Source organism: Pinus tabuliformis, chromosome 2_1 (genome assembly GCF_031772625.1).
Source record: "Pinus tabuliformis cultivar Carrire ecotype Pingquan chromosome 2_1, CPIR1, whole genome shotgun sequence".
NCBI classification, from domain to species: domain Eukaryota; kingdom Viridiplantae; phylum Streptophyta; class Pinopsida; order Pinales; family Pinaceae; genus Pinus; species Pinus tabuliformis.
The window spans coordinates 252,838,975-252,853,518 of NC_142299.1; positions in this window are offsets into that span (position 1 = coordinate 252,838,975).

The following is a 14,544-nucleotide window of genomic DNA, read 5'->3' on the forward strand; positions in this document are numbered from 1 at the left end:
AGGCATCGTTCTTTACCTTTTATTCTTGTATGTTTCTTTCCAGATGAACACAGGTGAAAACCAATTATAGTCTCTTTTGAATTAAGATAATTTACCAGGGAAAATCAATCAAGCATTTTGAATAATAAATCAGTGGGTTTCTTCTCAGAGAAAAAGTGAAGGATAGACCAGTGGCTCAAACTTTAATGAGAAGGATGGATCATGTAGGGAATAGTGGAAAGTGCAACCTTTGTTTGTTTCCACCTTGTTGGTGTTGCCAAAATACCATAATAAGTGGTTTTGTTGGCACCTAAAGACATGCATGGAGAAGCTTCTTGTTGTGAAGAGTTATATTACATCTTTGTAATGAATAGCCCTGTTTCAAAAGAACAAATATATTCAGTGTCTAGCTTTTGACTTAAGTTATTTTTAGACATATGGTTGTCTTGTTCTTCAACTTCATAGTTGTAATCATAAGTGATATGGCTGAAGCATCCTCTTTGGGCATTTAAAATAGCAGCACTTATCAGGGTGGGTGCCATTACATGGTTTGATAGTTGTAATCATAAGTGATAGGGCTGAAGCATCTTCTTTGGCCATTTAAAATTGCATTACCTATCAGGGTGAACTGACCTATGAAAGGAAAATCAATCCAACTGTTAATTTTAATGACTTAGCTACCTACGAGCTCTATTTTTTGTGGAGACTGCTAGTCATATATGTAGATAGATCGATAGATGTTAGTGTGAGAAACTAAACTACATTTTATTGAGTGAAGGAACGAATGCAAAGGATGTGATTACATGGTAGGCAGTGACTGTGCCTAGTATCTACAAACTTTCTAGATATAAACTTGATTTTCATATCAAACTTGTCAGACATATGCACCTTTTTGGAATGAAATCCAGAACTTGTCATCACGGAAGGAATAAGATTAGCTGGACTTCATGGAGAGAGAGGTGTGCTCAGGACTATATTTGTACTATGTTTGCTAATGAAAATGGAATGAGAATATAGTATATCGGAGTAGGAGCATGACAGAAAGAAAAGCTATAGTGGTAGAAGTTCTAAAAGGAAAAGATATAGCAGTCAAAGTGTGTTCAATGTTCTCTAAACACTGAACTTACACTGCGATATCTTCTCCTCCTTGCAATTTTACCCATGATCGCCAATTCATAGAGAACTTGCCTGGTCTTCTGACTAAACATGTATTGGTCACTTCGTTTTTGATATCCTCCAACGACTTGTTTTATTGTGATCAAGAATAACATTCTTACATTGCTTTCTCTAGCTCTAATTGAAATCAAAATCTACACAGTTGAGCATGACAGATATTCAAGGGAAACTGCTCTCTGGGACTTTCTAGAGAGCAGGAGCATGGCATAAGTAAAAGATATAGCAATAAAAGTGCCAGAAGGAAAAGATATTGCAGTCAAACTACACTCATTGTTCTCCCGACAATGAGCTTTTATTGATATATATATTCCTCCTTGCAATTTTACTAATGATCACCAATCCAAAGAACGCTTGCCCAATCTTCTGATTAAACACGCACTGGTCACTTGGTTTCTGATCATCCACCCTTGCTTTCAATAATTTCCATTTACATGTCCGCTATTCTTCCCCACTCTATGCCTTACGGCGTTTCCTTTACAACATTAGGTGCAAATGCTAGTTAATTTATATGAAAATAATCTGATATTTAATTAAGGAGAGGAAAAAGTATATTAAATTATTATTTTAATATATGGTATTAAAAATTTATAATAATATTATTTAAATTAATATAAAATTAAAATGAAATGAAAAACACACTTAACCCTCATTAATTTAATGCATGACACAGAAATAACAGTGCCGATCTTGCATTTTAAATTCAACTTTATTGACCATGACAGCCTCCCTAACCGCCCTTTGAAAACCTTTGCATTTTCAAAGATACCCATCCACCTCTCACGAAAATTTTAGATTTTTTTGTCGGGTTTAGGTTGGTTTTTTTATATATGTATTTAGTTGTATTTAGTGAGATTTTTTGGAAGTATTTTTGGTGGAGTTTTTGGTTTAATTTTTTTAAAATTAAAATTTAGCAAGAATTTATTGAAATCACAATCTTGATGGGTAACCCCTGTATAATGGAAGTGCCCGAGAATTTTTAAGGTACTGAATCCATATGTACAATGAAAAAATCTATTTAAATAACACAAATCAAAATTTCACCTCAAAATTTCCACCAAATTCCAACATCAAAAAATCCAAAAAAATTACACTAAAAACAACTCCAATATTTTATGGAAGATTAAAATTAATCATACACAATCTATATATTTTAATTTCATCAAATATTTATGTTTGAAAATTAAAACTTAACCTAGATTTTTCTTGAGCCGTTTTTTTGACGTTATATCATTTTAATTTTTTTTAATATCATTTTGTAAGTTTACGTATGTTGGGAGATTTTATGTTTTGAAAATGCGAAAATCATCAAAGTTTTGAAATACGAGAATAATAAATTTTTCATTTTGATTTGATTTGATTTAAATTAAATTAAATTAAATTAAATGTTTATAAATTTTTAATAATAAATATAATAAGAAAATAGGTACTAAAAAATGTTTAAAGTTTATTACTCTCATAATTTTAAAAAACTCCAATATAATTATAAAATATAATTTATTTATTTTTATAATTAAATTATAATTATTTATATTATATAATGATATAATTATTTAGTACACTAAATATTATTTTTTTAAATTAAAATTTATATTATTTCATAAAATTATAATATTATATATCAATCATTTATTCATGTTTTTAAAAAACATTAAAGGTGGTCTCAATTTGCTTTCAAAGAAACTAGATATGTTTAGTAAGTTCTTTTAATAAATCATGCCAATACAAAATTAAATGAATGTCAAACATCTTAATAACTAAAATAGTGAAAATTAACATTTTATGAAGAACATTAGAACTCATGAATCTGAAGAGGTCACAAGGGCAAGAAAATTTACATTAAGACCATGCAGATCTAGGGGCTTAAGCTCACACTGGAGGTGACTCTCAAGTTGAGCTAGTCAAGCATCCAGTGTTTCCAAACATGTATATTGGAACCTCTGGTTACACTTTATATCAATCAAAGCAGCACATATATCATATTGTTCCTCCTGTTTTTCCTCTAATACTCTGCCAAGAAGAGTTTTGAGTTGCTAGTGGAATGTAATTGAGTTGATTTATTGTTTTTATCTTCCCTTGGTGTGCCAAGGGTCAGGAACCCAGTGGAAGACATCCTTTATAATTTCTAAAATTTAAAAAAAAAAATAGTCATCAATAAGTTGAGTTTCTAGGTGTCTAATCTCTATTGATAACTCAAGAGGGACTGCATGAAGTAGTTTCTTCATGTGCTTAGATTGGGATTGAACACAATGGAGAGAACCACATCCACCCTCACCCCGACAATCGCCCCATGCACCTTTGTGGCTACACATGTGATGCCGAGGTTGGGTACTCATGTTGAATAACTATTAGGGTAATAATAATGGAGTGGGAGAATGAGAAAAGGACATGTGGGTGGCAAGGAATGGTTGAGGCTTATACAAGGGGTAGACAGAAGCAATTTTGATAATATAAATAAGGCTATCAACAAAAGCAGAAAGATAGAGAAATATAACTAGACAAGGGTTCAATATACAAAACGAAATCCCCCCCTCTTTCCCTCTGAGAGTAACAAATACAAACAAGCCAATCAAAAGAAAACCATCGATATATCTGTCAGGAATGACGAGAATTGAGGTAGAGAGGACATAAAATACCATTAGAGTACTGCTTGGCTCAAGGGGTAAGCTAAGGTGGACCTCTGGTGTTGTTGTTGCCATAGCTAATGGAGCATTCACCATCCCTATTGACCCATGAACAAGCCTAGCATCCTCCCCGCGTTTGAGGTTTTTTTTCCAATTGCTTCGATATGATTCTGCTTCCAGAAGCCCACGCTCATCAATTTTCCAAGTGTAGATTGTTGTATCCACAATTTCCCAACTATCTTTTATATGAGGCAAAAGTAGGGCAGAGTTAAGAAATATCGCTATCATAGTGGGGGTAAGGCTTTTGTGTAATATTTTCATGGAGACATTCCCCTTCTGCCACATTGCCTTCTCTAGAGAGGGGTCTAAAACAACTATGTTACTCCTATGTTTCCACCATGGTATGTTCCAAACCAGGCCAAGAATAGAAACAACCCACTCCATCATCATTTGTAGTGATCACATGCACATGCATGTGGTGGGAAGGCCATGTCACCCCCCTCTTAAATGCACCTTGAGGTGGTGGACTCACCGTCCAATGCATTGTTTATCTGTGTTTCCCACCCCCATTGGGAAATATATATATATATATATTTGTTGCCTTCATCCATAAGTCCATAAGGGACTTGAAATTTGAATCTCTCTCATAACGCTATGTTCCTTAATTAAACTACCCTATTAGCTAGGAGACTAAATATTATTATTGTCAATAGGGATATTTTTTTAATTCAAGATTACTAATCTTTGGAAAGATTAATTTTTTCAAAATGAGGACAGGTTTCCACTTAAAAACATTTGATCCTCTCAAAACTTCCTAAATATGAAACTTTATATTAATGCTTAATCAAAATATTTATATTTATATAAACTTCTCACACATACATAAATTTTATTATTTTTATTTTTATTAAAACCATGATAATAAATAGACATATATGAATTTGTTATTTTTCTTTGTCATATTTTATGATTTTTCAATATGATAAGTATAATATTGATAATAAATAATAAATATTATTTTTTATATCTTTATTTATTAAACTTAAATATAAATGATCATATATATATATGATATTTATATAAACTTCTCACACACTATTTTCTTATTTTTATTTTTATTAAAACCATGATAATCAATATAGAATTTGTTATTTTCCTTTGTCATATTTTATGGTTTTCAATATGATAGTATAATATTGATTATAAATATTAAATATTATTTTTATATATTTATTTATTAAATATAAATATAAATTATAATATATATATAAATAAAAATAAAAAAATTAATTTATAGGTTTATTAATTAAATTTAATAAGATTTTATATGTTTATTAATTATATGTTTTACAATATTATAGTTAATTGCTATTATTTAAATTTATTTGTCGTAGTCTCATGTTTTAAAGTTTTTTTGTCATAATTTCTAGTCGAATTTGCTTAGAATTAACAAAGACTTTTTGAAATCACAAATTTAAGATGTGAACTATCTACAAAGAGTGTTCAAATATTTTTTTTACAGGGCTCAATCCATATATGCAATCAAAAACACATTTCAAATAACAAAAAAAACCACAATTTGAAGCTCAAATTGTTCCTGCAGACGTCCAAAAACTCCAAAATGTCTAATAGTTAGAGAATGCAAATTTTTTTAATGTGATATGCATATTGTGATTTTTGTGGCTAAAAAAATGTTTATAATTTTATTAATAAAAAATCACAATATAATAAATCATATGATAAGTTGAACTAAATTGTTGTATTATTTTTATTACTTTTTTATTTTTACTAATTTTTTAATTAAGTCGACATTTTGTTTTATTATTATTATTATTATTATTTGTCTAACTTATCATTTTACAACCAATACAACATATAATTTGAATATAGCATACATTTACATTTTAGGCTTATTAAGTACACTACAACATCTCCCCCATCTCTCAATGCAACTATTATCAATTTTCTATTTAATTAATGCTAAGATTTTTTGAAATCACAAATTTAAGTTGTCAACTCTCTACAAACTGAGTGTCTTAAGATTTTTTTTACGTTGTTCAAATTGTTCTGGTGAATTCCATCCAAAAACTCCAAAATGTCCAATAGTTAGAGAATGCAATTTTTTTTAATGTGATATGCATATTGTGAGTTTTATTGCTAAAAAATGTTTTTCCTCATATTTTCAAGCGCCAACTTGCAGGAGACACTAATCCCCTCAGATTTGTCTTACAATTTTTTTTTAGAATGAAGCCAAATAAGAGACATCAAATAGGCTACCATTCTTACTTTTCAGAAATCATAATTGGTTCCATCAAAGAGCAATGCTCTATTTGAAAAGGATATATGATAAGTGCATAATAGTCCCTTTAAGATCTACTTTCCAGTGGATACATACTGAGAAGGGGAAGGGTGAATCTATATAATAAAGTATTACTGAATTAAATCATTCAAACACAATAAAGCATCAATAAAATAAGAGAATCAACCACAAGATATATGTGGAAACCCATATGGGATAAAACCAAAAAAACTTATTTTAATTGATTAATGTATGAAAACACCAACAAATTGTTACAATATTTATAGGTACACACTTATAAGAGACACCAATCCCCTTTTGAATTTGAAAGTGTCAACTTGTTGGAGACATCAATCTACTCAGATTTGTAAGCACCAACTTACTAGAGACACTAATCCCCTTAGATTTGTCTTACAAACTTTTTCCAAAAATTGTCAATTTTAAGAGTGCAGTTACGAGATTAGTGCCACCTTTTTACTACTATCCTACAAGTCGTTGCCCAAAATAACCCAGAACTGTGTCAAAGATGATAATAGGTCTATACAAATAATAACAAGGCTACATCTTGTCCAAAATGTGTCATTCACATGATATACATTTTTTCAAACATATAGTAAACATAGAAGCTACAGGCGAGGAATGATGTAGGAGCATTCAAGCCAAGAGAAAATCACTGTATTTTAGTAGACATAGGGGGTCATGTGTTTTAAGGAAGTTGGATTCCTAAGTGATGAATTAATGTAATATTTAGGCTTTTGAGTGAGTAGGATAAGCATTAATTAGATGTTGTGAGGATGTTGTAAATGCTCTTGAATTAAGGACAACATGAGTGATTAATAATGACAAGAGAGTTAGAAGTCAATTATAACTCTCTAGGTAGTTTCATGATTTGAGGAACTAGAGAGAATTCTTAGGGATTAACTGGAGTTCGAAGTGGACTTAGAGGACATTTAGGAGTCAGTTCAATAAATTAAGGGTTTGAACCAGAATTAGCTCAACAGAACCTTTTTGGTATAAATGTAACCCTATGGGCAAAGTGAATAGGGGAGGGAGTCCACTGATATTGAAGATCAGGCCTGTGAGACAGAGGGTCTCGATATGTAATCAGTTGTTTATACTTGTTTATACAGAGGTTTATCCCGGAACTATGTAAGTGTGTGAATTCGTAGGTTCTGTAATAGAGGTTGCAGGCGGAGTTCTAAAGAAATACACAGAGGAGGAGAATGATTCAAAGGAATCGTAGTGGGTCTTTGAATCCAATTGGATGATCAGAGTGAAGCTTTGAAGAGACTGCAATGTGAGAATTTTGCAAAAGGAAAGCTCGGGAGAGAGTGCGTAGTGGAATGGTGGAAGGATGAGAACCTTTGAAGAAACCCGAACCATAGAGAAAATACTGAAAATAGCGTGAAACATAAGCAAAGAGAAGAGCGGAAAAGTACATAGGTGATGCACAGCAATCGTTGGATCTCATAGATCAATGGTCCAGATCATGTCGCATGGAGCAGAGTGAAACATTGCATTGGCAAACCTTAACTAAGAAAGGAGGGTTTATACTCAAAAGTGGTATTTCGGGCAAGGTAGAAACCATAAGCAGTATTTAGAGGAGTCCGCCCGATCCCACTAGCCAAACGACACATAGCAGCGGAGGAGAGAGAGAAAACCGCTTTTTTGGATGGTTATTCTCTGTGCTTGTTGTCTATCCGAAATCATCGTGGACCATTGGATCTACTAAGTGTAGATCAATGGCAGAGGACCATCAAGCGACTTTTGGAATGGGGAAGGATCTCGATTGTTGGATCGAGTGCCATATCAACGATCAAGATTTAATCGGAAACCATTGGAACGATATTGGAACAACCCTTTTAAATATAGCGATAGCGATAGCGATTTAATCACAACCGTCGGATCGGAAGTCAGATTGACTGTCCCGATGGGATCGCTAATCGTATTTCGGAAGGTCAAATGGTTGGTGGCAATGGAACGCGATACGTTGATGGTCGACATGTTAACAACAATGAATTTCTGATCAGAGATCAGAGAGATTAGAGTTCAAAGAGCGTTGCAGGAAGGATCAGTGGAACGGGCCCAACGAAGTTATAGTGGTGGTGTATAATAATTTGAGAACCAGAATTTGTTCACATATCAAAGGCGGAAGGTAGAGTGTGTAGTGTGACTGCGGAGGACCGATATTGTGATTGCAATAAAGGTGTAGCATCGATATCTATGCAAAGGCCGTACTAAGGCGGAAAAGGTATGTTTTGCATATATTTCCTTTGTAAATGAATTATAAAGGATTAAGCGCGGGTATATGAAGTTCCATATATAAGTCCACCATTATCAAAGGATAAAGAGTTTATAATGAGTTAAGCGACGATAGAAGGTTTAAGCGGGGTGATTAAGTTCTGATATAAAGAAAAAGGTGGATTAATGATTAGACCTTGTTAGTCTATAAATCATTCTGCATGAGACTATTAAAGGGGGCCTAAAACCTTAGTAAATGAAAGTTGACTCCTTAGAGTTTTGAAATTCCTGAGATTAATGTGCTTATTCATTTTACATGCATACTGTGGGAGTAAGTAGGGGTAACCCTACGTCATTAGTGGTATCAGAGCAAAATTATAATGAGAGTAGGGAAAGATTTCCTATGAAAAGGAGTTTGCACACAGAAGAAGGTAATGTGCATAAGTTAAGTGAATGAATGGTAGAGACTACAGCAGAAGATTGTAAGGGGAAATTTTGAAGTTCCTGGGAGATTGTAGCAGTTCCAACATAAGCTTGGAGTAGACAGGAATAGAGGATTCCTTGAAGAAAAGTGAGAGCAAGATTGCTTAGTACAAGTTCTGAAGGAAAGAGGACTTGGAGACCAAACAGAGGACAATCCATTCAAAGTGCAGAAGAATGGGAGAATAAGATCATACATAGATCTTGGAGGTAAGATAGTGTGTTTTGTTTCAAATTGAAATTGAAGATTGTGGTTGCAGATGAAGCATCTCAGCAAAGGACAGCAAGAGAAGTTGTGAGAGGAGAACCAGATGTGTTCTTGAAGGCAGAGTAAGGAAAACACTCTAAAGGAGAAGTGGCAGTGAACCTAAAGAATCCAACAAGAGGTTGGACAAAGAGAGGACAGTTGAAGTGTTCTCAAGAGAGAGTGAAAGATTGCAAAAGCCTAGAAGGAGCAAAGGTGTTGCTCAAGAGGAGGTTCCAGACAGAGGACCCGTGCTTACCAAAAGACTAAGTGAGGAGAGCTTAGTGAGGTAATATTGCAAGAGGACTAGTTGTTGTAGAGGCTTGTTGTAGATGAGTGAGGAGATCATGAAGAAAGAGGAGAAGAAGATGACTATTGATAGTCATAGCAGAGGTTCAAAGAGAAGCCACAACAGAAGATATGAGAAGAAAAATGCCAAAGCAGATGGCAAGAGACTGAGTCAAGAGGAATTGACAAGGAGTTGGTTGAGATAAGAAAAGAACTTGATGTGTTAACAATTCAGCTAGAAGAAAACCAGAGACAAGGTTGGGTATTAAGGAAGAAGCTAGTGGAGTGGCATGAGATGCACAGAATGCTATAGCAAAAGTAAGTAAAGTGGCTGAGGGAAAAACTCAAGGAGATTGAGTTGGAAATGGAAGAATCCATTTGTGAACCAGAACAAGGAGAAATTCTGGGAGAAAGTGAAGACTACACTGAAGCTAAAAAATGGAGATCAAGTGAAGATCTCGTGGACTACTAGGATAGTTCAAAACAGCATGAGGAGATGCTGACTAAAGATGAAGAGTTGATGTATAAGGCCATCAAGCCTTGTGTTTTTTAACCTAATAGTTTTGGTGTGCTTGCAGGATGCATAGGAAAGAATAGATAGTCTTGTGAAGTTGTCGAAAGCATGGAGGAGTATCTTATAGAAGATGAATACTCTGAAGTGAAACTGAATAGAGCTCTTGAACTAAATTATGAGGAGCAATGTGTTCTAGGGGATAAAAGGTACTCTAAAGCAGCAGAGTATGATGAAGAAGACCTCTCAAATGAGGAAAGTATTGAGTTGTTACAGCAGAAAGAACTTATTGACAAATTAATAGTTGGAGCTCTTACAAGACAAGAACCATTCCTTGTGAAGGAAGGAGATGAAGTTGAGCTTGAGGAGCTAAATCACGTAGAAGATTCAGAGTAGCAAGGAAATATGATGACTAAAGAGTCGAGTAAGACCGCCAGGTCTTATGATTTTAAAATTAAAAATTTGTGGATGATTGTAGGTACATCACAGGAGGATGAAAAAACTTTAGAGTTTGTCAGAGAGGAGGAGAAAAATCTGAAATCTGTTCAAATCAAGACTAAGATGGCAAGATCTCAGAACTAGAAGGAGACAGAAGAGTCACTTGGGAGTAGGCAGCAGAATGTTAGAGCTATCATAGAGGAGGAAGATGGCAATCTTATTCCAATGAAGACTGAAGAAATGTTGTTCCAAAGAAATGATCAAATGAATGTCATTGGGGGAGGACAGAGATTGTTTGAAGATGATATGGAGGTTCTTAAAGAAAAAGAGGGTAAGGATGAAAGGGAGGTAGTAAGAATCAAACAATTTCAAAGAAGTTAACTAGTAGCAGGCTAAGGAAGAAGCAGTTCACAACTGTGAATAAAAGTAGAGAGATATCATTGAAGAAGATGGTATGGAATAGAGACTCGGTGACAGTCTCATGAATTCTTTTGAGAATTCAAATCAGCAGGCTAATATGTTGATAGAGGAGGAGAAAACAAAGAAGCAAACTGAATTGTTACCAAAGGAAAATAAGGCACTGAAGCCTTATGGTTTTTATTTTAACAAATGTTTTGTGAATGTAGGTTTAGTTGCAGATGCTCGAGAAAATTTGGCACAGATGAGTAGCCAAATAAAGATAAAAGAAGAAGATCTATGGAAGAATTTAATCCATGGAACAGAGATGTTTAATTGCTGGAGAGAATGTTGGAAATTCAGAATCCAATGCAGAAATTAGATGTTGCAAAGGGAGATATCCTTAAGGATATTCAAGAAGTTTGGGTGGAAGCAATGTCTACAGTGGTACCTAGAGCAGTAACTACAACAATGTCTACAGCAATATCTAGGGCAGAAAAAGTTGGAGCAAGAGCAAAAGTAGAAGAAAAAGTAAACCAACAACTACAAAGTGAAAATAACCAACAGCAATTTGAAGAGTTAGAGGACAATAGCGACATCTTGAAGCAGAGAGAAAGAGGTAACAGTGAATGGCAGAATATGGACCAGCCCAAAGATATGTTAGAGATGGAGATTGAAGAGTTATGGCAGTTAATAATGAAGCAGTCCATATGGAGGAAAATGATAGCAGCAAGAAGGATGATCAATTAGAACTTGAACCTGGGAGAGGAAGATGAAACAGAAGACAGCGGAAATACAGTAGCAGCAAAGGTGCAAGACATTTGGGCAGCTACAAACTAAAGTTTGGGACCTTGGAGGTTTTTATCAACACATGATCAGGAGATCATGAATAATTTCTACTTTCGGAGTTTGATGCAGGGGAATTCAACGCAAGAGAAAATCATTGTATTTTAGTAGACATAGGGGGTCATGTGTTTTAAGGAAGTTGGATTCCTAAGTGATGAATTAATGTAATATTTAGTCTTTTGAGTGAGTAGGATAAGAATTAATTAGATGTTGTGAGGATGTTGTAAATTCTCTTGAATTAAGGAGAACATGAGTGGTTAATAATGAAAAGAGAGTCAGAAGTTAATTATAACTCTCTGGGCAATTTCATGATTTGAGGAACTAGAGAGAGTTCTTAGGGATTAACTGGAGTTAGAAGTGGACTTAGAGGACATTTAGGAGTCAGTTCAGTAGATTAAGGGTTTGAACCAGAATTAGTTCAATAGAACCTTTCTGGTATAAATGCAAGCCTATGGGCAGAGTGAAGAGAGGAGGGAGGCCACTAATATTGAAGATCAGGCCTATTAGACAAAGGGTCTCGATATGTAATCAGTTGTTTATACAGAGGTTTATCCCGAAATTGTGTAAGTGTGTGAATCGAGTATTTAATGATTGATTTATGTGTGAATTCGTAGGTTCTGTAATAGAGGTTGCGGGTAGAGTTCTGAAGAAAACCTTAGGTATATAAGGATCCAATAAATGAATGGCATGTTAGAGGAGTTATATAGCGGAGAGATCAGATTGGGTATGGGTTATGCTTTAAATGTTTTTAAAATGTTTCAGTTGGGTGAAGAGTTTGTTTTTCTGGGAAGTAATGAAACAGGTTAATTGTTGTGGGAGATTTAAAGGTATAACTGCTTAAGACTTAATATTTGGCAGGTATGGAAGCCAGGTAATTTAGAATGGCATGATTTTTGATAAATAATAGTGATCAGTCAACTTACATGATGATTATTTCATTGTTATTATAATATTATTTTAGGTAATTTAAAATGGCATGATTTTTGTTAAATAATAGTGATCAGTCAACTTGCATGATGGTTATTTCATTATTACTTTTATAATATTATTTCAATGCTGCTATGACAATTTTGACAATTTTCACTATGAAAACAGTGCAGGGAGATATGATGCGGGATGGGAGAGTGGATCCACCCAATAGCTGACCATTCTTGTATGGAGTTGTCTTTAGTGGGATTTTTTGGATTTTTGATAGGTTTTCCCACTATGAAAAACTGCAGGGAAATATGATGCAGGATGGGAGAGTGGATTCTTGCATGGAGTTGTCTTTATTGCTATTTTTAAATTTTCTGGTGCCTGAATCTGGCAGGAAAATTTGAGCTGAAATTTTGATTTAAGTTATTTAAACGGGTTTTTTCATTGTATATATGAGATCCAACGCCTCTAAGACATTGTGCAGGGGTTACCCATCATACTTGTGATCTTAATAAATTCTTCCCAGATTTTAAAAAATTTAGACAAAAAACCCAAAAAAAAACTCCAAAAAATCTCACTAAAACAACTTTTTCTTGTATTGTATTTCTGCTCAAAATCCAATGCGGCGACGATGGCAACGTCACCTTGCAACCTGCACTGTAGGGACGGCGACGGAAGGAGCTGCGTCATCGTGTTGACTATGTAATTCAAATGCCTTTTAGGGTTTTGGGTTATTATGGCAACGTCACCTTGCAACCTGCACTGTAGGGACGGCGACGGAAGGAGCTGCGTCATCGTGTTGACTATGTAATTCAAATGCCTTTTAGGGTTTTGGGTTATTAATGAATCATGCATATGTTACATGTTACTTTTATTTTGTTCTATTTTATTTTTATTTTGTTATATTTTATTAATGATGATGAATACTATGATATTTACTCTAAATAAAACTAATATAATATTTAATAAAAAAATGAAAAATATATTAAATTATTATTTTAATATATGGTATGTAAATAAATTATAATAATACTATTTACATTAATAACTGGTAGTCAAAATACTAAAATATTTTTAAAAACACACTTAACCCATCATTAATTTAATACCTGACAACCTCCTTTGAGAATCTTTAGATTTTCGAAGAGACACCTCCACTCCAATGAAAAAACTTACATGTTCTGCACGCCTTATACCGTTTGTGATACCTGCATCCTCTAAATTATTTTGTGAAAAGTTAGCGTTTGTTATACTCAATCTATATCGTTTAAAGTAGTCAAATATAAAATTTTAAAAAATAAACCTTTTGTAGATTTTTCTCGAGCCCTTTTACGTGTGCAAGATTCACCCAGCCAGATTTATATATGTTCGGACAATTTATGTTTTCAAAATGTCAAAAACCTTTAAAGTTTTGAAATACAGAAATAATAAAATTTCTAGAAATTACGTTTAGTTTAATTTAATTTAAACTAAATGTTTATGACTTTAATAATAAATATAACAAAAATTATTATATACTTTTAATAATAAAATATAACAAAAATTATTATACACTTTTTTGTTAATTAATTTATTGGAGGTTTTAATCTAAATTTTTAATGAATATAACCTTTTATTAGAAAATGATGGTCAACCGTCCTGAATTGAACTATTTTTCAATAAAATTATTTTTTTCAAAGAAAAAAAGCTTTATGTATTATATGAAAGATATAAGAGCTGATAATACATTTTATTTCTGATTATGCAGATCAGAGATATGATCCCATAAATATATGAGGAGGAAAAAACCTATAATCTGAAGAGCTAAATGACGCTGGATTCAATTCTGATAATGTCTGATATCAAAAACTCAAAAAAAAACAAAAAAAATACGACAGTCATGTATATTGCTTTACAAGTCTGGAAGGGCAAAATCAGATATCTGATAATGGGAATCATCAGATACAATTTCGAGATGCCAATATTCTGAAGTAGAAAAGAGTCCCTTTTTTGAAAGACCGTCTGTTGTACTGTTTTCTTCCCTATTGATGTGCTGAATAGAGCAATTCTCCAGGCAGGTCCAGTAGAACTGTATCCTATCTCTCCAACCAGACAGATGATGAGCCTGAAT